The sequence below is a fragment of the Chelonia mydas genome, chromosome 6, assembly GCF_015237465.2.
Source record: "Chelonia mydas isolate rCheMyd1 chromosome 6, rCheMyd1.pri.v2, whole genome shotgun sequence".
Classification (NCBI taxonomy): Eukaryota; Metazoa; Chordata; order Testudines; family Cheloniidae; genus Chelonia; species Chelonia mydas.
In genome coordinates, this window is record NC_051246.2 from 131734341 (window position 1) to 131762328 (window position 27988).

A 27988-nucleotide genomic window follows, 5' to 3' on the forward strand; every position below is an offset into this window, starting at 1 on the left:
GAACTGCTGCAGTGCATTATGGCAGTCCCAAGACCCTGGGAGACAGCCCCACCCAAAGGAGAAAGCGGAAGGAAGCACTGAACTACAGTTCCCCCGAGGCACCACAAGATCTCAGGTGGATTGAGGTCAGTGTAGCACAACAAAGTGTTTTGATCTGGAAAGATCTAAAAGTTTTTAATTTCAATAATTCAGAATTTTGATATTTCAACTTTTGGCCCGAACAATGATGGAAACAAATGTTTAACTAGTGGAACTTCTCACATAATGGAAATTCTGATTTGTTTCAACCAGCTTTACTAAATATATTTATCCTATCACAGCAGTACATCTGCGGCACTAAATTAGCTTGGCTAGTCTAGCCTTCTAAAAGTCATGTGTGTGCGAGTGTGAGAGTGTCAGTTCTTCTTTGCGTGACTGCTCATGTGCATTCCAGTAGTTGTGAGCACGCGCCATGCGCACAATCGTCAGAAGGCTTTTCCCCTAGCCGTACCCATCGGGTTGGCTGTCGAGATCCCTGGAGTGGCGTCTTCGTGGCGGTGTATATAGGTCCCTGCCAACCCACCGCCTGCTCAGTTCCTGCTTACCGCTAGTTACGGTTGTTGGAGTGGCTCAGTCTCTTGCATTCACAAGTGCCTACCTAGTGGTTCCCTTTTCTTCGTTGTAAATAGTTTAATTGAGTTGTAGTAATAGTAGTTATATAGTAGTTTATAGTTAGTTAAGCTTACTTTGTGGGGCTCTACCCCCCTACTGCCCTCAGGTACTGGGGTGTGCCTCGGTCACAGGGGTTTAAGGCATGCGAGATTATTGTATTTAAAGTCTGTGCAACATGATCTAACTAAGGTTTCTATTGTGTCATCAGAAGTGCCATCATTTGAGATGGACAAGGTCAAAGATTAGCAATGAGATCAGCAATAGCTCTTACACTTTCTACAACAAGAAGTTCTGAGCTCTAATTATATACTCTTAACAGGGGAGTCTCTCATCTCCAATCAATATCTGCTGAGTTTAGGGGTTTTGGAAGTCCAGGAACCAGAGAGAACTGAGGTAAGCAGTTTCTGTGATAAAATCAATACTGCAAAACCTTTTTTTGTCATTAGGATACATACTCAATCATAAGTCACAAAAGACCGATTCTGTCTCCTGATCTAGCCTGTTTTGTGACAGGTGGTTCTGCTCATGCAGCTGCTTTTCATGAATATATATTTCTCCTTTGGATTGTAAAATATATTGATCATTCTCTCTAGACAGCTTCTTCCTATACCGATAGGGTGATATGTGCCTCCTAGGCTATGCTAATGGAATGGTGTCATGTGAGACAGGCCAGATGATATGTTACCTTTAAACTGTTTTAACAATTCTACAGTTTCTCAATTAAAACAAGTGAAGAGTCTGGAAATATACATATTGCCAGATAAGAAAAGGAGGACTTGTGGCACCTTAGAGACTAACAAATTTATTTGAGCATAAGCTTTCGTGAGTTACAGCTCACTTCATCGGATGCATTCAGTGGGAAATACAGTGGGGAGATTTATATACATAGAGTACATGAAACAATGGGTGTTACCATACACACTGTAAGGAGATTGATCACTTAAGGTGAGCTATTACCAGCAGGAGACCGGGGGTAGGGGGGGAACCTTTTGTAGTGGCAATTCTTCAACAAAAAAACTTCAAAAACAGACTCCAAGGAGAGACTGCTGAATTGGAATTAATTTGCAAACTGGATACAATTAATTTAGGCTTGAATAGAGACTGGGAGTGGATGGGTCATTACACAAAGTAAAACTATTTCCCCATGTTTTTTCCCCCCCCCCCCCCCGCATCCTCCACTGTTCCTCAGAGGTTCTTGTCAACTGTTGGAGATGGCCCACTTTGATTATCACTATAAAAGGTCCCCCCCCGCCCCGCTCTCCTGCTGGTAATAGCTCACCTTAAGTGATCACTCTTCTTACAGTGTGTATGGTAACACCGATTGTTTCATGTTCTCTATGGATATAAATCTCCCCACTGTATTTTCCACTGAATGCATCCAATGAAGTGAGCTGTAGCTCCCGAAAGCTTATGCTCAAATAATTTGTTAGTCTCTAAGGTGCCACAAGTCCTCCTTTTCTTTTTGCGAATACAGACTAACACGGCTGCTACTCTGAAACCTGTCATTGCCAGATAAGAGAGTTTATTTTAAATTTGAATTTTTTCATACTTCAGACATTGTTTTGAATTTGAGAAGATCTTAAATTTCATTGATTTTTCTTTTTAAATGACTATCTATGTATATCGTATAGGGGCAAATTTGCAAATATATCTCGGGTTTCTAAATGTGATGGTCATTGGTGTTATACTGAATATGTGGTTCCCTGAAACATGTGATGAAGTTTTATAACAGATTGAAATTTCTTCTGGCAAGAAGGCAGTTAAAATTCACAGCTTTTCACATAGTGGAATTTTCTTAGATGCCTGTATAGGGAAAGCATGTTTCATGACTTCCTTTTCATTGTCACAGAGTTGGTTTTAGAATGGCTGTTGCTCTTGAAGGTTTCTGTTGTTTGTCTTTAGTTTCTTATTGATGCTTTTGCTTATTTATTAAATGGTCTGAAAGTCTTCATAAACTGAATGGCATATTCTGCCCGAGTTTGATCTCCATTTAACTGATATCCAGTGTATAAAATATAAGACAAATTCCTGCTTAATTACTACCGACATGTTGATCTACGTTCTAGGGATGTATTTACACATGATCAAGGATTTTCACGGTGGAAGTATGGAAGCTCTTAGATTTAAACTTGCTATGCATGCAAATGCTATTTTTTCTATTTATTTAAAAACCAGAGAGCTCAGTTCCTGCCACTGTTACTGCTATTGACTGGCTTGGCTCTTTTTAAAGAGTGAAAATCAATTATAAGTCAAAGGGAATGCATATTTCTGCTTCCTCTGCAGATGGGATTTCCTTTCAGAAAGTAAGTGACTTATTTAGGAGTGTCTTTCCCCTCCAAAGTTGCATAATCTTTATTCTGATGATATTGATCCCCTTTTAATACGGCTAAACATGATTCAGAGCAAAGATAAGTGCCACTGTGTTTATTCTTTACGGCTGCATTGACTCAGAGTTGCTATCCTCCCGAGTCGTTTATAGATATTTCTTTTTCTTACTGCCACTGTTGATTCCTGAGAAGAGCTATATTTGAAATATAGGGAGCTTATGGAATTTATGAAAGTTTTAAAAAATACTGCTTAAAAAGGCAGCTACAAAAAGCAAGATTAAGTAAACTTCAGATTTTACAAAGCCATTTCTGCTGTGCTGTACGCTGGCTTACAGTCTTCTCATATCTCTTAGCTGTAGCAAAATAAAATAACTTCATAATCTGTCACTCGGGGTTTTATGTCCTATTGGTAAAATTCCTAGGGCAAGAGTAACCCGTCCTTGTGTTCTCCCCCTTGGGTCGGATGTTTGCAGATGCCCAGTTTTGATTAATAAGAAAAAAAATGGTTTCCCATTTGCAAAAACCAGAATTTTGCCTCGGAGACATTTCAAATGAAACATTTTTACTGAAAAATTTTACATTTGAAAAATGTTCTGTGGAAAGTTTTGAACAGATTCTAAGCAACATGTTTCGTCGTCCGTACCCATAACAAAACTAAAGAATGCACGAGTGGTCACAGTGAGACTCTGCTGTTGATGTGAATGAACTTTTTCAAAATGTGGGGCCCACTCATCGGTCTGAAGCAACGGGAATGTTCTGAGAGTGCGAGCTGCCATCTGTGCTACAGACAGAAAACAACCCAGTCGGAAGCTGAAAATGGCCAGCTGCAGAAGGTACTCTGTGGTCTTGATTCGTGTCTCACGTTTTCCAAGTTGGCATTCAGCAGAAAGATGGCTTTTCTTTTCCTTGACTAAATACAGCTGCATCTGAGAGAGCCTCATTGTCCCTGGTGTCTGCAGCTACTCAGGGTTGATGTTCCAGAACCTATAGAGCCTGTGAGAGTCAGATCCATTTTAATGACTGTGACCATTTAGGTTTTCATTTGCAATTTCTCATTTTTATTATTTTTAGTCCATGGCTGTACATTAGTGCAGACTGGTAGCCTGCCTCAATACATCAGGGAAATTAGACTGCACTGAAAGATAGGACACATAAAAATAAAATTTGTGAAAAATTGCAATGACATGGTCATGTTGGTACAGGAGTTTGTGACGTAGTGAAATTAAATATCTTTCCAATGTACCAATTGTGTGTAGGCAATACAGATATTAACAAGGTGCTGTGTTGGACCTGTCCTTAGTGAAGCTTAGCCTTTAGTTTGAATATCACATCAACAAATTACTACCAACTTTATGCACCCAACTTCTCAAGCATTAAGTTTCCAAGGGTGTTAAAAACCCCTTCACTGTCATTCTCACTGACAATACGTGGGTGTATGAGAAGTTTGTCTGACTGCTGAAGTTGCTATTTAGGTAGCTGAATTGCCTAATAGATGAGACATCGGTGTTAGAGAGCGTGTGCCTGCCCAGGTCACTGCTTGCTGGCCACTGTCGGGCTGCGGCAAAGCATTGCAACCGTTTTCTGGTCAATGTGCTGGTCAGTGTGTCTGGTTCATCCTGGCTGGTCCTGGATTTATGAAAATAAAGCTCGTCAGAGAAGCAGTTAAAACCTGAAGGAAAGGATAGTGGCTTAGGGATTGTGATGTTGTGATCACAGTCTATTTCCTTTTTCTCTTACTAGTAGTTGATATGCACTTTGAAGGGAAGTTTCCAAAGTGACTGACTAGTGACTTTGGGTACCTAGCTTGAAACATGTTAGAAGGGGCTGTTTTTTATTCAGAGGGCAAGAAGCCACTTTTTGTTGTGTCAGGTTGAGCGTTCAGAAATTGAGGCACACAGAATCACTAGTCGCTTTGGAAAATCTTCTCCAAAGCAGTTTAAAGTGCAGCATGGGTTATCGTCTTTCCCCTTGCAGCTGTTCTTTTGGAAATCAATACACTAATTTCACTATTTTCCCCTAGATCTCAATTGCTTCGGGTCATAAACACTAATGAATCTATGATCAGAATGCTATCCAGCCAAAGGATATCATTCTGGTTCTTGGTGCATCATCTCTGATTTGGGAAGGTCTGAAGCATTCCTCTGCAAGTGTGATGGGTCCCGGGCGCTGTCATGTGCTAACGCTTGCAGGGTTTGTTCAGAATTCTCAGCTCTGGTTAGTACGTGGTAGTTACTGTTCAAAGCACCATTCATAACATCAAATACAGTAATTCTGGCTCCAGAATTTGCTCATTGTCATTTTGATTAGTCATCAGTACGTACCTTATATGGTGATCGTGACACACAGCCGGGCCATGTTTTAGCTCAATAATACTTTGCGGCTTGGTCTACACGACCAACTTAAGTCGGTGTAAATACGTCACTCAAATCCACCCCTTGAGTGACCCAGTTATACTGACCCAGCTGCCAGTGTAGACAGACCTCTGTTGATGGGAGGGCTTCTCCTGTTGACATAGCTACCGCCTCTGCAGGAGATGGGGTGCCTGCGCCATCGGGAGAAGCTCTCCGGTTGGCATAGGTTGCATTTCCACTAAACGCTACAGCAGCGCAGCTCTGTCGGTGCAGCACTGTGTGTGTAGACAGGCCCTGTACGTTATGGTCTAAGCGCTAACGACACACGTTTACGAAATAAAACTTAAAATCTGTCGGTAACCATTTTGTCCTATAGTTACAGGAAAAAAAGCTACCATTTAGTTAAATGTTCAACACAAACTTCGCCAGTCATATCCTCATGCCAAGTCCTCCTGTGTGACATCTGTTTGCAGTCTTGCTCCCATGGATGAGACTACACAACCACATGAGCACACACATGGTGCTGTGGCATCGTTGTCGGATCTGACAGGCTGCCACGTCAACACAAACTGTTAAAGCAAATACTAGACCGCTTAGGCCAGCAAGAATGGAGTGAAGACTTCTCATGCCGTGCTTGAGAAGGAAGGATGATCTTGTGGTTGGTCGCAGCACTGCACTAGGTAACACGGGATCTGAGTTCAAGTCCCTGCTCCGCCACTGAGCTTTGTGTGGGACTGGGCAAGTCACTGAACATTTATGTGCTTCGGTTTCTCCATTTGTAAAACGGGGATGATATTTCCTTTCTCTCCCCCTTTGTTTTGTCTGCTTAGAATGTAAGTTCCTTGGGGCAGAGACTGCTGCTTACTCTAGGGATATATGGTGCCTAGTGCAACGCGGCACTGATCTTGTTGGAAACTGAAGGCTCTACTGTTATACAAATAATAAGCTGTAACCTGTGTTAGGATATAGATATTCAGGCCTGTCTGTAAAGGCCTGTACTTTAAGAATTTAGGGGTATTCTTATTACTTGGCTAGTTAGAGGTATAAAAGAATCAAAATCACTGTCTGCTGGTGTAAGGGCCTTCTCTTACTGTGACAGTTTGAGGCCCTGTTCTTAGGCTAAGGCCTTTGGCTAAGCAGCAGAGGCAGCCATAAGCCAGGAAGCGAACAGTCACATCCTCACATTCCAAACTAGCCACATTGAAAGAAGGTGCTATTGGGCTGTTAGGAATACAATCCTGTCCTGAATACAATCCTGTCCTGATAATTCCTATCACCTCCAAAGAAAGGGAAGTGCCTAGAAAATGTAAAAGGAAACTTAGTTTGATAGCATCCTGTCTGGCAAGAACTCACTTATCAATAGCTGGGATGTGAAATCCTCACTTCTGTATTGTTTTCCCACTTTGCTATTGTTTGTCTGTATAATCTCTGTCTGGTCCTGTGATTGTTTCTGTCTGCTGTATAATTAATTTTGCTGGGTGTAATCTAATTAAGGTGGTGGGATATAATTGGTTAGCTAATCATGTTACAATATGTTAGGATTGGTTAGTTAAATTTCAGTAGAATGATTGGTTAAGGTATAGCTAAGAATATTACTATATAAATTAGGGGCAAACAGGAAGTAAGTTGGGATTCGAAAATAAGGAAAAAGGAACTTGTATTTAAGCTTGCTGGAAGTTCACCCCAATAAACATCGAATTGTTTGCACCTTTGGACTTCGGGTATTGTTGCTCTCTGTTCATGCGAGAAGGACCAGGGAAGTGGGAGAGTGAAGGAATAAGCTCTCTAACATCTTGGTGCCGGGACTTGGATACATCGCATTGGATAGGTGAGTGGCAGCCTGTAAGTCCCCCTCCCCAACAGTCCGCGCAGCTGCTTGGAGGGGGTATGGCGAACTCTCGTGATGGTAGTTGCGGGTTCTGGCAAGCTGGGGTAACGGATTTTTTGAACAAATGGATAAGGAAGAATCAGGGCCCATACCAGGTGCAGGGGTTCACCTGGGATGAGATTGAGAAGGAGATGGGAGAGGTTTTGGGAGACCCCAAGGGAAAGGAGTGTAGGAAAAAGGGAATGGTATTACAAGGTTTGTGTGCTGGGATGGCATACTGGGTAAAAAGGGAAGCTGATCTCCTCCAACACATTAAAGATTTGGAGGGGATTGTGGATCAGCAACGGATTTTAACAGAAAAATCTGTGTTAGCAGTAGAGGTAGCAGATTTGAAGGCACGGGATGCTGCACGGACAGAGGAGTCTTGTGAGGCAATCCGAAGAGAGAGGGACGAACTGCTGGGGAGAGTAGGAGACTTAGAGGAGGAATTGTATCATTGTAAACATGGGGGCAATGGACTTGGGGACCCCAAACCATCCGCCCCACTAATGGAACTGAAGGAGACACCTCCACCACCCTACCCTGAAAAAACACTGTACCCACCACTGCCAGTGGACGTTGTAAGCCGGCGATCCACAGTTACAGCCCCTGCGAGAGAGGCTACCCGGGAGGAGCTGCAGGAGGCAGGAATAGTGGCCCCGGTTGCAGGGTGGGGGGACCAGGCCCCACAAGTAGTAGAACAGGCAGAAATCCGCCCCTTGTCCCTGAAGGACCGGGAGGCAGTACTGGGTCGTTTGGGAAAGGTACCCCGGAATGATTGGGATCAGTTTGTGCTGTGGCTAGTGGAGGTGGACAGGGAGATGGAGGGTCTAACTCGTGAGGACCAGGTGATCTTATGGCGTAGTCTTTTGGGACGAGGTACCTTGGGAATCGATGTGGCAGGAGTGGCACACACATTTCTAATCCCCGGACAGGTGGCAAAACACTTGTTTGGGGTGTATTCTCGTACTGCGGGGATGAATAAGATGAAGCGAATCCCTGGGGAAACAGGGCGGGATACACTTAATCGCATACAGGCATGGGCACGGTGCTGGGTGAATCCCCTGGATGGTCCATGGGTGTTGCCACAGGCAGGGGCACCGGGACCTGGTGGGGGTGTGGAGCAGGGTAGGGGTGTGGAATTGCTGGAGAAATGGTTGGAGCTGAGCAATCCGCAGTTCGTGGGGCATTTAAGGTTGCAGCACCCTGAACTTGCTCCCAATCAGCTACCCCAGTTTCTGGAACAGGCAGATGTGTGGAGGCAGATGCATCAGGGGGAAGAGCCAGTCCATGCTATTACTGCGGGGGATCAATACAAGGTGGAAAGGAGTGGGTCAGCCTGGAGAGGAGGAGGTAGAGGGAGAGTTCGTGGCTTTGGGAGGGTAGTCAGGGACGAGCGGGCAGCTATAGAGCAACAGATCCAGAGACTGCAGGCTAAACTGACTACCCATGATCTTACCAGATCAGGGGGAAAGTGGTCCCGGAGGCCAAGGGACTGGGACTGCCTGAAATGCCAGACACACAATTTTGCATGGAGACAGGAATGTGTTCGGTGCCAGGACCCCCGGTCCCCCCATGAACCAGTGGGAGGGACAGAGGTGGGTGCTGCAACTTAGGGGTGCCCTGGGAGGCGTCCTGTCCATGTTCTCAGTTTAGGACGGGATGCATCTGGTCGCCCCACGCTCCAGGGGGCAATCGAAGGGAGTCCCATGAGGGATTTTTTGATAGACACTGGAGCAGCCATCAGTTTAACCACATGGGGGCAGGGGAGACCCTCAGAAGGGACTGTGACAATTGTAGGGGCAACAGGAGGGGAGACACAGTTAACCCTGAGGCGGGGACAAATCAAAGGAATCTGGGGGGAAGGGGAGATTATGTGGGGTTGTAATGATATGCTTAATCTGTTGGGGGCAGGAGATTTACACAAACTGGGACTTGTACTGGATTTAGCCAATTGGGTGTGTTTACTGGGGCAAATGCAGGACGGTCAGGGCTATACCATTCCCATGGGGATAGCCACTATGACCATTAAAGCAGCACATGCCCTCCCACCACCCCCGGCTGGGTGGGAACACATCCCTGTGTGGGCGAAGGATAACCTGGATTGTGGTAGGGGCAGCATGGAGGTACTGATGGAGGGAGGGGACCCTCCCCCACAGAAACAGTATCCTATTCCTCGGGAGGCATTGGCAGAGGTGGGGGCAACTATTGGGGAATTGGAACAGAGGGGACTGATTCGGGCAGTTGCATCCCCTTGTAATGCTGCTGTGTGGCCCGTGAGGAAGCCAAATGGTACCTGGCGCCTCACTGTGGACTACAGGGCACTAAATGCTCTGGCCAATTCGCCAGCCTCAGTGGTGGCAGCGTACCCTGAAATGTTGGCCCGTATTGGACCCCAATTCCGAATTTTCACTGTTTTGGACATAGCTAATGGGTTTTGGTCTCTGCCACTAGCTACCTCATGTCAGTATAAAACTGCATTCACATGGGAGGGCAGACAATTCTGCTGGACAGTCCTACCCCAGGGATATAGGGACTCCCCTGCAATTTTTCACAGATACATGAAACAGGCTCTGGAGGGGGTGGATTCAGCAAGGTGCATACAATATGTAGACGACCTGTTGCTAATGTCAGGGACAGAGGAAGAAGACAGGGAACTAACTGAGCAGGTCCTGCAAGCTTTGGCAAGAGCAGGATTGAAGGTCAATGGGAAAAAGGCTCAGATGGGACAGACAAGAGTGACCTACTTAGGAGTGGAAGTGTCTCAGATGGGAAGGGAAATCGATAAGGGACGGGTGCAACTGATTCAGTCCCTGCCACTGCCTACAGATGTTAAAAGCTTGCAAAGTTTTCTGGGTCTAACTGGATTTTGCAGGGATTTTGTGGCCAATTATGCAGAAATAGCCCAGCCTCTATTTGACCTAACCCGAGCCTCAACTTGGGAATGGTCAGAAGAGTGTACTGAGGCAGTGAGAGTGCTAAAGGAAAACCTGGCCAGTGCTCCAGTGCTGGCCTCCCCGGATGGGGAGAAATTCTTTTATCTGTACCCTTTGGTATCAGACACTACCATTGGTTGTGCATTAACACAGGAGTATGGAGCAAAGGACCGACCTGTGGCCTTTGCCTCTCGACTTTTGAGTGCTGTGGAATTGAAGTACGGATGGTGTGAAAAGGTGCTGTTGTGCACCTACTGGGGGGTAGGGAAATTTAAATACCTTACGGGAATGCAGAAAGTAATAGTCCGATCTCATCATGACCCCCTGCGGCTGTTAAACATGCACACTATCTTACAGGGACAAGTGAGTGGGCAGCGTATTGCTAAATGGTTGCTGGCTCTACAGGCAGAAAACATTACAGCAGAGGTGTTAAAGGAACCCACAGTCTGGGTAGCTGGATTACATCTGGCTGGCACCCCACACCAATGTGAAGCCAGCCCAGGTAAAACCCAACATCAGGTGTTTCGGGCGGCTAACCCCAATCAGGTAAAAGAGGGGACACTGGTATGGTTTTTGGATGGAAGTTGTAGCTATCAAGGGGGACTGAAAACTGCAGGCTTAGCTGTTGTGGGAATCAGAGGCAATGAGACAGTCAGCACGATTGGTTTCTCACTAGAAGCAAAGTCAGCTCAGGAGGCAGAACTGGCAGCCTTGCTAACAGCTTTAAATGAAGTGGATCCCAAATTTGAGCCAGAATGTTGGGTGGTGGTAGATTCAGATTATGTATTTCGTGGTGCCACATTAATGCTGAGATGGTGGGCAGATAATCATTTCAGGGCAACAGACGGCTCCACAATCAAGCATGCTACCTGGTGGAAGCGAGTGGAGGAGCTGAGTCACTGTTTTACACGGATCAATGTGGTAAAGGTAAAGGCACACAAGAAAACAGGACCCCTAAGCAAAGGAAATAATCTGGCTGACGTAGAGGCCAGGCGGGCTGCAACAGAGGCACCCCCATGGCCCTGGGAGCCAGAAGAGAGAGTGCCTGTAGCAGTGATAACAAGAAGCGGGGTGGATACAGATCGGGGAGGGCGAATTCGAGAGTTGCAGGAATCCGACCCAGGACTGGAAGGCATCATGAAACTTGGGGACAGGCATGTGCCAAAGGTGGAACTAATGGAAGGGATTTGGTGTGTCTTAACAATTGAGGGACCGGTAATGTTGTGCCCTCAGGGAAGTCGGACGGCTTTCTTAAGCTGGGTGCATGGAAGCTTGGCAGGGGGACACCCTGGGTTTGAGGAGGCACTGGGGACTTTAAAAAGGTTGTGCTGGTGGCCAGGAATGGCAGCTGATTTAAAATCACATCTGGAACGTTGTTTGGACTGTGCCAGGCACAGCCCACCTCACAAGGTGCTAAGGGGAGAATTAATGAGACAAACCCCAAGGGGACCATGGGAAAGAATACAGATTGATTACACAGGACCCTTACCACCAGATCACAGGAAAAACCGATTCATGTTGGTGGTAGTGGATGCTTTCAGCCGGTGGGTGGAAGCTTTCCCCACAAAGTATCAAACTGCCCGGGTAACTGCTGCAATACTGGTAAATGAGGTATTCACTCGCTGGGGGGTCCCAAAGGTGATTGACTCAGACCAAGGAGCTGCTTTTCGGTCAGATCTGTTAGGGGAGCTATCAGCCCTCACTGGAATCACACAGTTGTTCCATATTGCTTATCACCCCCAGGCTGCGGGGCAGGTGGAACGCATGAACCGCACCATTAAAAGTGAGCTAAGAAAGGGAGTGGAAATCGGAGGAAAAAACTGGTCACAGTTACTGCCCTTTGTCTTAATGAGAATAAGGGCCCGAGAATCAAAGGGCACCGGATTTTCTCCATATGAAGCTCTCATGGGAAGGCCTATGGAACGGTGGGAAAATCTACTTACCCCAGTACCTGGGGAAGTCACTACACATGGCTTAACACAAGAATGGATTTTAACTTTAATCGAACATGTAAAACAAGTACAGCAGGCGGTGGCCTGGCGAGACGAGCAAGGAGCAGCAAGAGTCAAAGCATGGTATGACCTGCCTGGGGAGCGTAATCTACCCATGGTGGGAGATCTAGTGATGTACAAGATTCCAGGTCAACACCATCCATTCCCAGCTCCTAAATGGAAGGGTCCCTATCTTGTCCTTGACCAATTAGGGCCCAGTCTGCTATTACTGGGTACAGAGAATGGAGGACGGGAGTGGGTTCACTGCACGCAAATAAAAAGGTACAAACAGGGGATTGGGAAAGGGGACGTGTAAAGTTTGTTATGTGTGTATTACAGGTTAATTCAAAAAGGAGAAAAGGATGAAAATTCCCTGGCCCTGGATGGAACTATTACTAGTGCTAATCACAATTGTCACATTTACAAATTCTATTCAGATCCCACGATGTGAAGTGTCAAAAGGAGGAAACACATGGACGGCTACACATGCAACCTGTGGTAATAAAGCTAATGAAGACTATGAGAATCTCCCCATAGAAAGATGTACCACTAATACTCCAACAGGAATTTGGCAGTGTCGGTATATGGTTTATGGATTAGATGGGGGAATCCCAACCAAGTGGAGAATATCAAATTTATCAGGAAATATCGCATGGTACTCCCTGGGTGCTGCCATGATTAACGATAGTGGAAAACACAGTTACCCAGCTATGTGGTTTGTTACAGAGGGTCCAAAGAATATAACCCTCTGGTCCCCTGGAGCAAATGAACCCTCTTGGGAAAATAGGGCCCCACATTTAGGGTGTGATGTTACCATATGTAACCACAATGGTACTTCCATGGAAGATAATCCCCGAGGGTGTGATTGTTATGTACATATTACATTAGGTGTAAAATCCCCTTTGGGACGCTGGGTGTACGATGAGTTAACCATTTTACAGAATGTAACCCTACAGGTGATATGGATGCCAAGTTGGAAGAATCCAAATTTAAAGTGGCCACAGCCTGGAGCCAAGAATATTCCCCGATGAGCAAATGTCTGGGAGCCATTGTGGGAGCAGGTGCAGCCAGCACTTTTTAACGTGTCCTTTCACTCTATTACATGGGTGGTACGCCCCAAGGAATGGTGGGTGGACCAAATCCATCCTAACTGTAGTATGTACATAAAAGGATTGAAACAACAATTCAATGCATGGGTGAGGGGACACAGCTGGAATCGTCGTCGGAAAAGGGGATTGTGGGCAGCTGGGAACACTATGCTGGGTACATGGAATCTGGGGGACGAGTGGGTAACCAAACAATTAGTAAGCCAAAATGTGAAATTTCAACAACAAATTAATGAATTAATGGCACAGCATCTATCAGCAGTTGCCACAGGGTGGAGGACAGCAGTAGAGGTAAACTTGCAGTTAACTCATTGGGCAGGGGACCTGGTGACATGGGTAGAGGATGGCTTCAGAAGACTAACATGGGGAGAAGTGTGCGTAGGTATTCAAAATGCTCAGTTAATAATGTTAATGGATATTATGAGAGATGCTTGGTCAGAACAATGGCCTTCAGTATTAAATCGGGAGGCTAGCCCATATCTATCCACAATTGCAAAAACATACCCATCTACCTGGAAAATAACATCCCCGACCTGTGGGGAGAGTTCTTGTGTAATTGTTACTATGATACCATGGGAAGGAAATGCAAATAAGGTGGTTCCCTTGAACCCTATGGGAGTAAGTAGGGAAGGGGGAGCACGTTGGGAGCCACTAGGGAATAGGTGGGGGGGATGGAATGGGGTAAACTGGACTGTCATCACATTAAGCAGTTGTATATCCAGAGGAGGAATATGGATGTGCCCCTCTCCTATGACTATGGAGGAGCAGGATCAATGGCCTATTGCAAAGGGGGGGCATTTAGGGGTAATGTATATGGGGTACGGTGTATTCTGTTGGGAATGTATCCAATCCTGCAATATAACACTAGGAGGCAAAATCCTTCCAGTGTATGACAAAATTATGAGCTTCTATACACTGCCACCTGGACTATGGTGCACCAATGGATCAGTGGACTTAATCGTTGTAAACAATCAAACCAGCACCTACTACCCCATACCGTACCAAGTAGTTGAATTGGTTTGGACAATACCAAATTTCACTGTGGATATTCAATGGACACACAATATGGACAAAAGTACACAAAGATTACAAGAGCAACTTGCTGCAAGCGCCAACAGTTGGACACACTTACAATACACACTACAGGATGGCGCTGACAAAATTTTAACCTTATCAAAGGAGGAGAAGCAGTGTTTTTGGTGGTGGCCAGGATGTTGGACCATACTGCAGGGGTCAGGACTCTCGGTGTTGCTGTGGATTATCATAGCAGCTGGTGTATTGTTAATTATATGTGTGTTACATTGCATATGGAAACGATCAAGGGGGGCACAACCCCCTAGAGAACAGCCACTAATTATAACCTATAAGTAATGTAGTAAGCCCCCCCCAAGTGTACTAGACAACCCGGACCCAACCTTCTCGGGCCCACTATACTGGGAAGTCTGGAACACTAATTGGAATAGGTGTAGTATGCCCGTACGAGAGAAGGTGCAGGGCATGGTACTACACAAGGGGCAGTGGGACAGATGGAGCATCGACACCTTCCACCTTGATGCCTGGCCCTATCAGGAAATGTGTCGCCATATGTCCTATGCTTTTCCAGGGATACCTGGGCAGGAGGATCCCAAAAGAAAAGAAAAAAAAAAGGGGTGGAGTGTTAGGATATAGATATTCAGGCCTGTCTGTAAAGGCCTGTACTTTAAGAATTTAGGGGTATTCTTATTACTTGGCTAGTTAGAGGTATAAAAGAATCAAAATCACTGTCTGCTGGTGTAAGGGCCTTCTCTTACTGTGACAGTTTGAGGCCCTGTTCTTAGGCTAAGGCCTTTGGCTAAGCAGCAGAGGCAGCCATAAGCCAGGAAGCGAACAGTCACATCCTCACATTCCAAACTAGCCACATTGAAAGAAGGTGCTATTGGGCTGTTAGGAATACAATCCTGTCCTGAATACAATCCTGTCCTGATAATTCCTATCACCTCCAAAGAAAGGGAAGTGCCTAGAAAATGTAAAAGGAAACTTAGTTTGATAGCATCCTGTCTGGCAAGAACTCACTTATCAATAGCTGGGATGTGAAATCCTCACTTCTGTATTGTTTTCCCACTTTGCTATTGTTTGTCTGTATAATCTCTGTCTGGTCCTGTGATTGTTTCTGTCTGCTGTATAATTAATTTTGCTGGGTGTAATCTAATTAAGGTGGTGGGATATAATTGGTTAGCTAATCATGTTACAATATGTTAGGATTGGTTAGTTAAATTTCAGTAGAATGATTGGTTAAGGTATAGCTAAGAATATTACTATATAAATTAGGGGCAAACAGGAAGTAAGTTGGGATTCGAAAATAAGGAAAAAGGAACTTGTATTTAAGCTTGCTGGAAGTTCACCCCAATAAACATCGAATTGTTTGCACCTTTGGACTTCGGGTATTGTTGCTCTCTGTTCATGCGAGAAGGACCAGGGAAGTGGGAGAGTGAAGGAATAAGCTCTCTAACAACCTGGGCCTTTGTGCTTAATTACTGTACCATTCTCAGATCTCCAGTGGCTAGCCACTGTGCAGTGGAAGAAGGTCTGAATCTCTTGGCTTCTGTGTTATGCAGCTAGATTTCAGTGGTTTAACGTGGTGGCTTTTTGTTTTTCAAATGGTGGGAGAAGAAGGAAGGAGGCTGCACTGGGTTGTATGATTTCACTGGCAATGTTACAGCTTTTGCTAAAATCTAGACAGCTCGTTCTCACTGGAAAGTCTGAGACGCAGTTTGAGCTCCAGTAAAAGATCCCTCAAAGCCCATTGGATTAAAAGGCACAATTCAATAATCTGTGACCCGTTATCTTCGGATCACTGACACAATCAACCAGAACAGCTCTTTGGTATTTAAAAGTAAAAGAGTAAAAGCCCCTAGAAATTCTCATCTTATGCCCTGTGGTCTTGCCAGATTCGCTCTTGTTCTTTCAGACGCTGGGGCAGGGAAGAAGCATTTAGAATAGTTCCATTTAGTTGCCAATCCACATGCGTTGTGTCAGTCAGACCACTGCTGGCCCTTCTCTTACATGTTGAGCCGCACCATTACATCAGACTGTTTACTCTGGCGCTCCGTTATCCTCTCTGAAAAGTGGAGACAGCTGCTTCTCCGCAGGCTAGCGCATCTTTGGGGAGCTTCAATGCTGAAATGACTGAAATTAGTTATTAGGGGGTTATAGGTCTTCATTTGCAAATTGGATACAATTAACTTAGGCTTGAATAGAGACTGGGAGTGGCTAAGTCATTATGCAAGGTCACCTATTTCCCCTTGTTTTTTCCTAACACCCCCCTCCCCCACGTTCTTGTTAAACCCTGGATTTGTGCTGGACATGGCCCACCTTGATTATCATACACATTGTAAGGAGAGTGGTCACTTTAGATAAGCTATTACCAGCAGGAGAGTGGGTTTGTGTGTGGGGGGGGAGGGGTAAAAAAAACCTGGGTTTGTGCTGGAAGTGGCCCACCTTGATTATCATACACATTGTAAGGAGAGTGATCACTTTAGATAAGCTATTGCCAGCAGGAGAGTGGGGTCGGGGGAGGTATTTTTTTCATGCTTTGTGTGTATAAAAGATCTTCTACACTTTCCACAGTATGCATCCGATGAAGTGAGCTGTAGCTCACGAAAGCTTATGCTCAAATAAATTGGTTAGTCTCTAAGGTGCCACAAGTCCTCCTTTTCTTTTTGCGAATATCTCTATAATATATCATAGGTACAATCAGGGTAATATTGCTAACATGTGTAAGGATCCTGATCCCAATCTCTCAGTCGACAAGTGGTTGCTGTAGGTTTTCTAAAACTTTGTGTTTTATAATAAACCAAAATCAATGCTGGCCCATAAAAGGACAGCAAGCTTTGAATTAGAGGAACCGAGATGTTTTAAAACTTAAAAACAAACCCCAACCAAACTACTGGAGCTGGTCAAAAACTTCAAAATTTAACATTTTGTTCCACTGAAAAGGGACATAAGCTTTCGTGAGCTACAGCTCACTTTACTCTGAAACCTGAAAAGGGACAAAATTTCATGAAAATTCATAGAAGCAAACCTCTTCACTCTCTTGACAGTGACAACTAAAACCGAAAACCAATGAACCAAGTTAAGTGAAATTGGTTTTAAAAAACAACCCTCACTGAAACTGTATATTTCAGCATCATAATGACTTTTTTTTTTTTTTTTTTGGTGGGGGAACTATGGGGACGTCTTCTCTGCAGTGTTAGCCAAATGATCAACACCTGGATTAGCCTGGACCTGGTGTGAGCATCCTCACTGCAAAGGTTTCAGAGTAACAGCCGTGTTAGTTTGTATTTGCAAAAAGAAAAGGAGTACTTGTGGCACCTTAGAGACTAACCAATTTATTTGAGCATAAGCTTTTGTGAGCTACAGCCCACTTCATCGGATGCATACTGTGGAAAGCGTAGAAGATCTTTTTATACACACAAAGCATGAAAAAATACCTCCCCCCACCCCACTCTCCTGCTGGTAATAGCTTACCTAAAGTGACCACTCTCCTTACAATGTGTATGATAATCAAGGTGGGCCATTTCCAGCACAAATCCAGGGTTTAACAAGAACGTCTGAGGGGGTGGGGTGGTAGGAAAAAACAAGGGGAAATAGGTTACCTTGCATAATGACTGCAAAGATGTACCGCATTGCTGGGTCCTCATTGTTGTGCACTTGTCTGGGGGGGCATATCCCACGACTCTTTGTGCGGAGATGATCTTGGATTCTCTCCCAGTTGTGGGAGAACCTCGCTGTCCTTTGTGGGGAATTGTGGGAAGGCACTGGAGGACTACCAGCACTCGAGTGATTTAGCCTGCATCTTCACTGCAAATTGGGCAGGTTCCAGCCCAGATTAAAGCAGAGCCTGGGTTCTAACCCACACACGCAGCCGGATGAAGCTCGCTTGGGTTTAAAGCACCTGTAGAAAAGGTGCATTTGTGTGGACAACTGGGGGAAGTGAAAACCTGGGCCAGAGCCTGGCTTAACTCTGCTGTGAAGACCTATGCTGAGTTATAAACCTAGGAAAACTGGTGCTTGTCAACAAAATATTAGCAAACCATTTGTTCCAGAAATGCCAACGGGTGCTACTGTAATCTCCAATCTCCCCAGTCATGCAATGCTAAAAGTCCATATGGTAACAGCCATGAAGCGATCTAGTAACACAAATGAACTAATCTCCCAGCTGAAATAGAATAGCTGTGTAATACGAAGGAGATGTAACTCAGCATGTGGTTAGAGATTAAGAAAGAGAATGAAAAGCTGTTATGAACAAAACAAGCCAGAGATGCCTGTTTTCCTTTGCAGTTAAAATACACTGAGTGAAAACTACAACTGGAAATTGCGTCTCTTAGCAAATGTGTGAATTTGATGAGGTAGCCAGAGAGAGACACGGGGTGAGCAGGGACAATGGATGGTGAATGAGGAAAGAGAACGGGCATACCTCAAAGTACTTGTGCCCTATGACTCTGCGTGTAAAAAATGTTACTAGAAACCTGTCAGGTCAGCAGAGAGCAAATTCCATATTGGATAAGCGCTGCCCATATCTGGGCTGGCCTTAGGATTTCTTGCCAGTCCCCCTTCTCCCCCCCCCACTGCTCTTCCCAGTACATCCTCCCTCCCAACTTCCCCTGCCCTACCTTCCCTTACCTCTTCTCTAGTCATCCCCCCAGGATCTCTCCCCCAAGCCCCTACATTCATGGGGGTGAGGCCTCTGCTTCCATTAGTACATGGGCTAGCCCCATAAATCAAGAATGTCCCTCTCCTCTAAGGCCGGTGGCTGGGGAGCCGCTGGTGATGCTGACGGGCTGGGTGAGCATGTACGTACCTTGCGAAGCAGCCCCAGCTGTATCAGACACAAGTGCTGCGCCTCTGCAATCTGTGAAGCCCCTCAGTCAGTAACCCCTGGAGCCAGCTGCCCTCTCCCCACATGCAGGGTCTGAGAGTGGCAAGCCCGCAGCCGGGTTGGCTGGGCTTTTGCCAGGAGCAGGGGTCCAGCACCGTCACTGCTGCTCACCTTCTGTGCTTTTAGAGAATGCCTGAGAAGGACAGCGGGCCCGATAAAGGGGTTTGTGGATGGGGTTGCTAGAAGCCAGTGTGCGCACATTCTGGTGAGTTCCATGGTGCTACTCAAGCACTCTGTGGGCATTAGAGACACGCTTGTCGCAACGCCCCTGGAAAACAGGACGGTCCTGATTTCTACCCCAACGTCGGATGGGTGTTTCAGGTCAGATTAAGTAAATCAAGAAAATTAAAACATGTATGTTAACGTTCTAAACGTGAAGCGGAGGCCCCCGCTGGGTAAGGCTGGTATTTTTATACAGGGGTGTGTTAGAATGAAGCACCTACCGGCAAACCTCTGTGTTTAGCTGACTAACTTCAAACACCCAAGTGCGTCAGGACACACCAGTCAAAATGCTCCAAGGAGGACACAGAAGGAATCATAGGATCATAGAATCATAGAATATCAGGGTTGGAAGGGACCCCAGAAGGTCATCTAGTCCAACCCCCTGCTCGAAGCAGGACCAATGCCCAGTTAAATCATCCCAGCCAGGGCTTTGTCAAGCCTGACCTTAAAAACCTCTAAGGAAGGAGATTCTACCACCTCCTTAGGTAACGCATTCCAGTGTTTCACCACCCTCTTAGTGAAAAAGTTCTTCCTAATATCCAATCTAAACCTCCCCCATTGCAACTTGAGACCATTACTCCTCGTTCTGTCATCTGCTACCATTGAGAACAGTCTAGAGCCATCCTCTTTGGAACCCCCTTTCAGGTAGTTGAAAGCAGCTATCAAATCCCCCCTCATTCTTCTCTTCTGCAGACTAAACAATCCCAGCTCCCTCAGCCTCTCCTCATAAGTCATGTGCTCTAGACCCCTAATCATTTTTGTTGCCCTTCGCTGGACTCTCTCCAATTTATCCACATCCTTCTTGTATTGTGGGGCCCAAAACTGGACACAGTACTGCAGATGAGGCCTCACCAGTGTTGAATAGAGGGGAACGATCACGTCCCTCGATCTGCTCGCTATGCCCCTACTTATACATCCCAAAATGCCATTGGCCTTCTTGGAGTTGGTGTCAGTACTGGGATTAGTCTGTTGTGCTCAGGCCCTGGTTTAGTCCACTAGATCATTGACCTCCTTGTCGAGGTCATTTCAGCTGCTCAGCAGAGGACCTGGCTCTGCAGCATGCTGACAGCTGGTCCCTACTACCAGGGCTGCCTCGGTGCAAATGCCTCTGTATTCTTGAGCTAGGCCCTGAAAATCAGCTGAACCACGCTGTGGATTTTCCAGACCCCCAGGTGAATCCGAGTGGCTGAGATGGGGAATGTGAGAGGCCTGTACAAAGTTAGTGATTCTTGTCCAAGTCTGCTATCCACCTGTAGCATCAAGGGATAGAGCGGAGATCCTCTCTCTGGTGTGCCTCTCAGCTGTAGTGCGGGCTGCGGCATGCACTGAGACCATCCAAAGCACTGGGAGCCCATCCAATTGGGGAAGGCTGTTTAGCCACAGACAGCCAATAGAGCATGGCAAAATGCTGCAACATAAATATTATTTCCACTTATGTGGCACAGCAAGATTTCTCTCTCAGGCTTTCAGACTAAAATCCCTCCTTACCCAATGGGAAAAAGACATTGCTCTGTCTCTTGTGCATGTCTCTGCTCTAATGCTTCACAGTCGTGTTAAACTAAATCAGTTGGCTTTTTCCAGTTCCAAAGGAAGAGCTTCAGTTTAGAAAGGAACTCTTAATCTGTTTTGAGCCTAACAATCTGTCCTCCCTGTGTGCTTTTTGAAAGACAGGTTTCTCTCTCGAGCACCCTTCTGCCCTGATCTTCCTCTACATCCATCCTGTGCATTTTACTGTTAGTCAAATGTCTGCTCTCTCTCGCCTCTCCCTCCTTGAACAGTGATCGTCAGCACATGCTTCAGAAGGCATGTACACTCATAAGGAAACAGCCGGTGAGATATACAAGGTGTAGCACCCGCTTAGCACAGCTCTAGTGGCTTTGTCAAAAGGCACCTCCCTCTTGCCATAATGGGAGAGCTCCAGCTGGTACGCTAGGGAGGGCTGGGATAATAATTGGAATGAATTATTCAAGGAAGATCTTTTTTCACAGTTTGCTCAGCTTGTGGAGCTGGGGAGATGGTTTGTAAATATATTAATCAAACTTCCTGACACTATTAAAATAAAAAATTTGTCCTTTTCTTCCCTGTTCGCTCAGGTCTTTCTGCAGAGGTGAGGTCTCCAGCAGGTCTGCTCTGTGCTACGGCACCAGAGGCCAATTCTGCTCCCTTACCACTGTGCAAATGTGAAATAACTCCACTTAATTCATTGGAGTTAGTCGGGTTTGACACAATGGGAATCCAGCCCCTCAGGCTGGCATTTGGCAAAGCAGATCATTGCTCACTCTGCCCATTTGGAAGCGTACTGCAAGTAGCAGCCCGATGTTTGTGTGCGTGCAGAGTATAGAGAACTGAAGCATTGTCCTCTCTTTGGGGAATGTTTTGAGGATACACTCATCGGTAATGATGTGTGGAGAAATCAATGGGCTTATACACAATGTAGTGATCACCATTTAAAACAGTTTTTACTCACCACTAGGACAGAATGGCATTCAAGATATTCACAGATACAAGGCTGGAAGGGACCATTGTGATCAGAAGGGACCAATTTGACATCTTGTATAAGGCAGGCCATAGATCTTCCCTGCAATAACTCCTAGAGCAGATCTTTCAGGAAAAAAACATCCAGTCTTGATTTAAAATTTGCCAGTAATGGGGAATACAGCATGACCTTTACTAAACTCTTCCAATGGTTAATTACTCTCATCAGTACATGTTTGCATATTATTTCCAGTTGAATTTGTCTCGCTTCAACTTCAACAATTTGTTCCCAATGCAGATAGTCAGACGGTCATCAATTCACCCCTTAACCTTCTTTTTATTAAGCTAAATGTAGCTCCTTGACTCTCTCACTCTAAGGCAGGTTTTCTAATCTTTTCATCATTCCTGTGGGTCTTCTCTGAACTTTCTCCAGTTTATCAACATCATTCTTGAATTGTGGGCACCAGAACAGGACACAGTATTTCAGCTGTAGTCACCCCAGTGCCAAATTCAGAGGTAAAATCACCTCTCTGCTCCTACTCGAGATTCCCCTGTTTATGCATCCCAGGGCCACATTCACTATTTTCGCCAAAGTGTCACACTGGGAGGTCATGTTCAGATGCTTATCCACCAGGACCCAAAAATCTTTTTCAGAGTCACAGCTTCCAGGATAGAGTCCCCCATTCTGTAAGAATGGCCTATGTTCTTTGTTCCCTGATGTATGTGTTTACATTTAGCGTTATGAAAACTCATACTGTTTGCTTGCTCCCATCTTACCTGGGAGATGGGTACTCCATGGCTTAATCAGGCAGGAGGCTGATGAGCTAATTAGAACACTCAACCCATCAGCTGTGAACAGTTAAAGGTGAGGAAGCAAGTGCACGCGGCAGGGGATAGAGGATCTCAGGATGAGGTGATCTCTCCCTCTCCCTTCCCAGAGAGTGGGCTAAGCAGGCAGTTTATGTCCACTTGTATGTTGCTGCAGAAGCCTGTGCTGTGCTGGAGGGGACTAAGAAATAGCACACTGGTGCTTGCAAATCTGGAAAGCATTCAGCTGGTTTGGAGTGGTCCAAAAGGTGAAGATGATCTCCCTGGTACAATGTCCCTCTGCTGTTTATTTGTAAATGCTATTAGCCAGTATTGTTTGTACAGAGATCGCGATACAGATGCATGTGTACTTTATTCCATAGCGGCAAAGTTATTGAATACAGTGATATCAGTACACCCCACTCCCCCCTGACCCAGCTTACTTTAATTTCCTCTTATTTTCTAGCTCACATCAGTTTTTCAGGTTTCAGAGTAGCAGCCGTGTTAGTCTGTATCCGCAAAAAAAGAAAAGGAGGACTTGTGGCCCTTTGGAGACTAACAAATTTATTTGAGCATAAGCTTTCGTGAGCTACAGCTCACTTCATCGGCTGCATGCAGTGGAAAATACAGTGGGGAGATTTATATACACAGAGAACATGAAACAATGGGTGTTACCATACACACTAACAAGAGTGATCAGTAAGGTGAGCTATTATCCGCAGGAGAGAAAAAAAAACCTTTTGTAGTGATAATCAAGGTGGGCCATTTCCAGCAGTTGACAAGAAACTGAGGAACAGTAGGGGGAAAAATAAATATGGGGAAATACTTTTACTTTGTGTAATGACACATCCATTACACAAAGTAAAACTATTTCCCCATGTTTATTTCCCTCCCCCCCCCCACCCGCTACTGTTCTTCAGAGGTTCTTGTCAACTGCTGGAAATGGCCCACCTTGATTATCACCACAAAAGGGTTTTTTTTTTCTCTCCTGCGGGTAATAGCTCACCTTACCTGATCACTCTTGTTACAATGTGTATGGTTACACCCATTGTTTCATGTTCTCTGTGTATATAAAATCCCCCTACTGTATTTTCCACTGAATGCATCCGATGCAGTGAGCTGTAGCTCACGAAAGCTTATGCTCTAATAAATGTGTTAGTCTCTAAGGTGCCACAAGTCCTCCTCATCAGTTTTACAAGAGTCAAAGTCAACAATCAGGTATCCTTCTGTATCGATCAGATCTATAAACATTGGAACACGGTCAACAAAAATGACAACCACAATCGGAGAACACCCATCTCAAGTTCAACCTCAGCATTCAAACTCGGGACCTTCTGTTCCCAAGGCACTGGCACCTACCCACAGTGTTACCCAGAAGGCTAAAGACACCTGCTGCAGAGGAATGTCCATGCATAAGCACGTATCTCACATTTCAGTAGGGAGCAATGTGACACCTACCTACAGGTCACACCTTCGCTTCTGCCATGAAGAATCTGCTTTGCCTACCCACTTGATTTAAAAATCCCTTTCTGGCAGCTGCTTGAGGCCATTTTTATACTTCTCTGTTTGTTTATTGTGTCTTGGAGAACTTATCAGATTAATATGTTTTATCGCTGCATGGTGAGCCTGATAAGGTTTATTCGTATAAAGTGCCTTTTCTCATCATACTTAGTGATATAAATTTGTTGGAATAGTAAAACCTACATTCTACAGCAATAACAGTGCTATCCGTCATCTATTTAACCGGAGCACGGGCTTCCATTGTAAGTCAGACTTATTAAGGACATCATTCAAAGCTTAGAAATTACCAGCGCCAATTTGGGGTGGGGAAAGAGGGAAAGAAGAATCTTAATTGGACCATGAAATTTGTAGCTGCTTAGCAATGAAAATTAATGGTGAACATCTTTATGCAGTATCCCTTTTTCTCAATGGGGCAGTCTGCGAATGCATTCATACAACCATCAACATGATATTTTACCTCTGTGTTCAGGATTCAGGGAGATACATGACCCCCAATCCCAGTTGTGATCAGTATTATTACAATGCCTCCCCGATGCATGAACAATCAGCCAATTCCTCTGTCGGTTGTTGTTGCTGAACCATTTCTCAGCCCTGAGGGCTCACGAGCCTAGGAGAACATGCTTGGCAAACATGTAAGAATCACTCCAAAATTAACATAGATGTGTGTGTGTGTATTGTTGGACCATTATGATAAAATCAGTATTGTCTGTACTGTTAATACAGATGAGATTTATAGACGTCTTTAAAACATCTGAGAGAGACAAGGTGGATGTGGTAATATCTCTTATTGGACCAGCTTCTGTTGGTGAGATGGACAAGCTTTCGAGCCATGCAGAGCTCATCTTCAGGTCTGGGAAAGGTACTCCCAGTGTCCCAGCTAAATGCAAGGTGGAACCGATTGTTTAGCATAAGTAGTTAGCACAGGTTTTAAGGGACCATTCAAGGTGACGTGGCCCATTACACCTCGACAGTAAAAGGACAAAAGGAAGAGGTTAGTGGGTTACAAATTGTTGTAATAAGCTATAAATTCAGCATCTCTGATGTGTGGAAGGCTGTTTCAACTGGCCTCTGGAGGATTCTCCCAGTGTAACAGGCTGCATGATTCAGAGATGCTGTAGCCACTATTGCCCCCTTCCCCTTCCCTTTCCTGAGCTGTGCTGGCTGCAGCCCAGGGTCTGAGGTGAAGATGTAGAATCAGATTTAAGGGACGGATAGGAAGAGTTTGCTGGAACTGAATTACTTTGATGGTCCTACTGGGTTTGTGTAGCACTATAGCCAAATCACGGTTAACCCCTGGAAGGCTTCTGCTGTTCAGATGCCTATTAGCATGCAGCTATTGTTTCAAGAAGAAAGTCGCGGATATAGAAATTAAATCCTGTTACGGTGAGTTCCTGGTCTGTGCATCAGAGAATTAACTCAACAAAAGCCCAGAAGTGAGTCACGCCGCACTCCTTGCTTCCTTTCCCCCTAAGTTGAATGCTTCATCCTCCATTGGCTTGTGCAGGTTCAAAACATAGCAAATAAAAAACAAAAGCAGAATAGATGATATTGGGAACTCACTGACTTGTTACAAGATTTTCCTAGAGCCCAGTGATACTGGTGCTCAGACACATGGAGTTAAAAGCACAATGGTCTCTCTCACTGCTCATGCGCTTGAGTCTTGAAGCTTAGATATCTCTGGACCATGGTAGTGTGTGTGTTACATTTACAGCATCTGTTGCATTTGCAGTAAATGAGAGAGAGAGGAGATAATTTGTATTCATGCCTATAAAATAAATACATAATAACAATATATTAACAACATAACAATAATTATTGTTAATTAATTTGTTTGTTAGTCTCTAAGGTGCCACAAGTACTCCTTTTCTTTTTGAGCCTATTGAAGTCACTGGGAGTTTTCCAATGACTTCAATGGGGCTAGGATTTCACCTATTGTCTGTAATTAGATGTTAAGTTCTTTGGGCAGAGACGTTCTTTCTCTGTACTGGAAGACACTTAAATGGGCAATGGAATCAACCATACAAGTTGGAAGAGTTCAGTGAATTGAAAGAATGCACATATCACATAAAGAAGGCAGATAGGTTCCTCTATTCTAGTTTCAGTAGAGGAGGTCAAATCAGAGGAAATGTTCCTGAGCAGGCATACAGCTTGGCTCTGCAAAGTAGCTGGGTCGCTCCCTTTAGCATGCACCTCTTGCCATGTGAATGAGAGAAAACAGTTTGCCATATCCAAGTTACTGAGAATCCCTACTGGAAAAGTTTCATACCTGACACAAGCCACCCAAATCCATAGCTAGGGTCAATGCTGCAGACACTTGAGCATGTGTGTAATTTGAGGAGCTATGATGGGGAGTATCATTGATATCAGTTGGACTATCCACATGAAGAAGTTACACATGTGCTTAAGAGTTTTGAGTATCAGGGTCTTGGGCTCCTACAGTAAGTAGCTTGACTTTCCAAAGTAGCAGGAGTGAGACAATCAGGCATCCAAAGGCTTCGGGTGCTCTGATAGGACTTCCTGTGGGGCCTGACTTTCCAGAATTGTTGAGATGCTTCTCTGCCCATTTCCTTTGGTGGTGACAAGGGAGTGTCCATTGAGTCCCAGCCCAGCGTTTGAGACCCACACCCTTGGATCCTTACACACATGCACCTCCGCCCTTCAGGCATGCTGCTCTCTGGAGTGGCACTGAACTCAACTTGTTGGGCTGAGTCTGGGGAAACTTTTTCACTAGATCAGAGGCCTGGCATGGGTCTCAAGCTTCCAGGATTGTTTCCTGGGACCATAACCTTCCCAGTCCCTGAGGTATTGGAGGCAACCTCACAGCAGTCAGGAGTCAAGGATCTCATGCACTATATAGTCTTGTCCCTGAATCTCAACTGGCGGAGCAGTCTGTTGAGACTGATCTGAAAGGAGATTCTCTGTGTAGGGCTTGAGGATTGATTCATGAAATACCGGGTGGATGTGGAGGGACTGGAGAAGTTGCAACTTAAATGTGTTTTCCCACCAGAAGCAAGACACAAACTGTGGCCCTCAGGGATAATTTGGTCTGGGAGCCCATCGAGGAGGAGGAGGAGGGTCACCAGCAGCTGAGCTGTTGCCTCAGCCAAAAGCAGGCCATCTCAGGGAATGGAATGAATCATCTTAGTTTGTCTATGACTGTGAGGACTAAGATGTGGCCCTTGAAGCTTGGGAGCTCTGCAATGAAGTCCAGAGTGATTGAGATCCAGGGTCTGGCTAGTCTTTAGGGGTATTCGGGCACCCAGGGTCTTCGCATGAGGTGTCTTAGTACAAGCACGTACGGTATAGGATCTGCACTGTCCCAGACTTCAGCATGCATAGCAGCCCACGAGAACAAAAGGCAATAGTATGAAAAGTCTTGAAGTGACCAAATGGCCTGTGAGTGGAGCGTCATGGCATAAGCACAGTATTTCCAACTGGGCTTGTCCCTGTGGAATGCAGATGTACCCACTGACATATGTGACTCTGTCCTGCATGGACTGTTCCATCTCAGCCATTCCCTTTTCAGGTGGAGTCCCCCGGTGGAGGTACCTTCCTGAATGGCTGTCTGAAGGAGGACCATACCTTCTAGGCAGGTTCCAGTGTAGATGAAGTTCTGAGGCTTCAGGACATGGGGTGGTTCCAGACTGAGGTCCTTGTTCCCTTGGTGATAATCCCTTTTATATGACAAGGCATCTGCCTTCCCATTTCTGTTCCTCAGATGGTATGAACTACTGAAGCCATATTGGAAGAAGAAAAGTGCCCACCTGAACTTATCTTGGGTTTAGGACCGGTGCCCTCTGAAGGTATTCAAGATTTT

At 45.3% G+C, this 27988-nt stretch overlaps 1 long non-coding RNA gene across 1 annotated transcript; it reads left to right on the forward strand.

The window, feature by feature from the left end:
* The first annotated feature begins 6 nt into the window (after positions 1–6).
* LOC122466135 lies at positions 7–27965 on the forward strand. The gene is made up of 3 exons (XR_006291443.1): positions 7–125; positions 971–1044; positions 27698–27965. It is a non-coding gene; the product is annotated as an uncharacterized LOC122466135 (long non-coding RNA).
* The last annotated feature ends 23 nt before the right edge of the window (positions 27966–27988 follow it).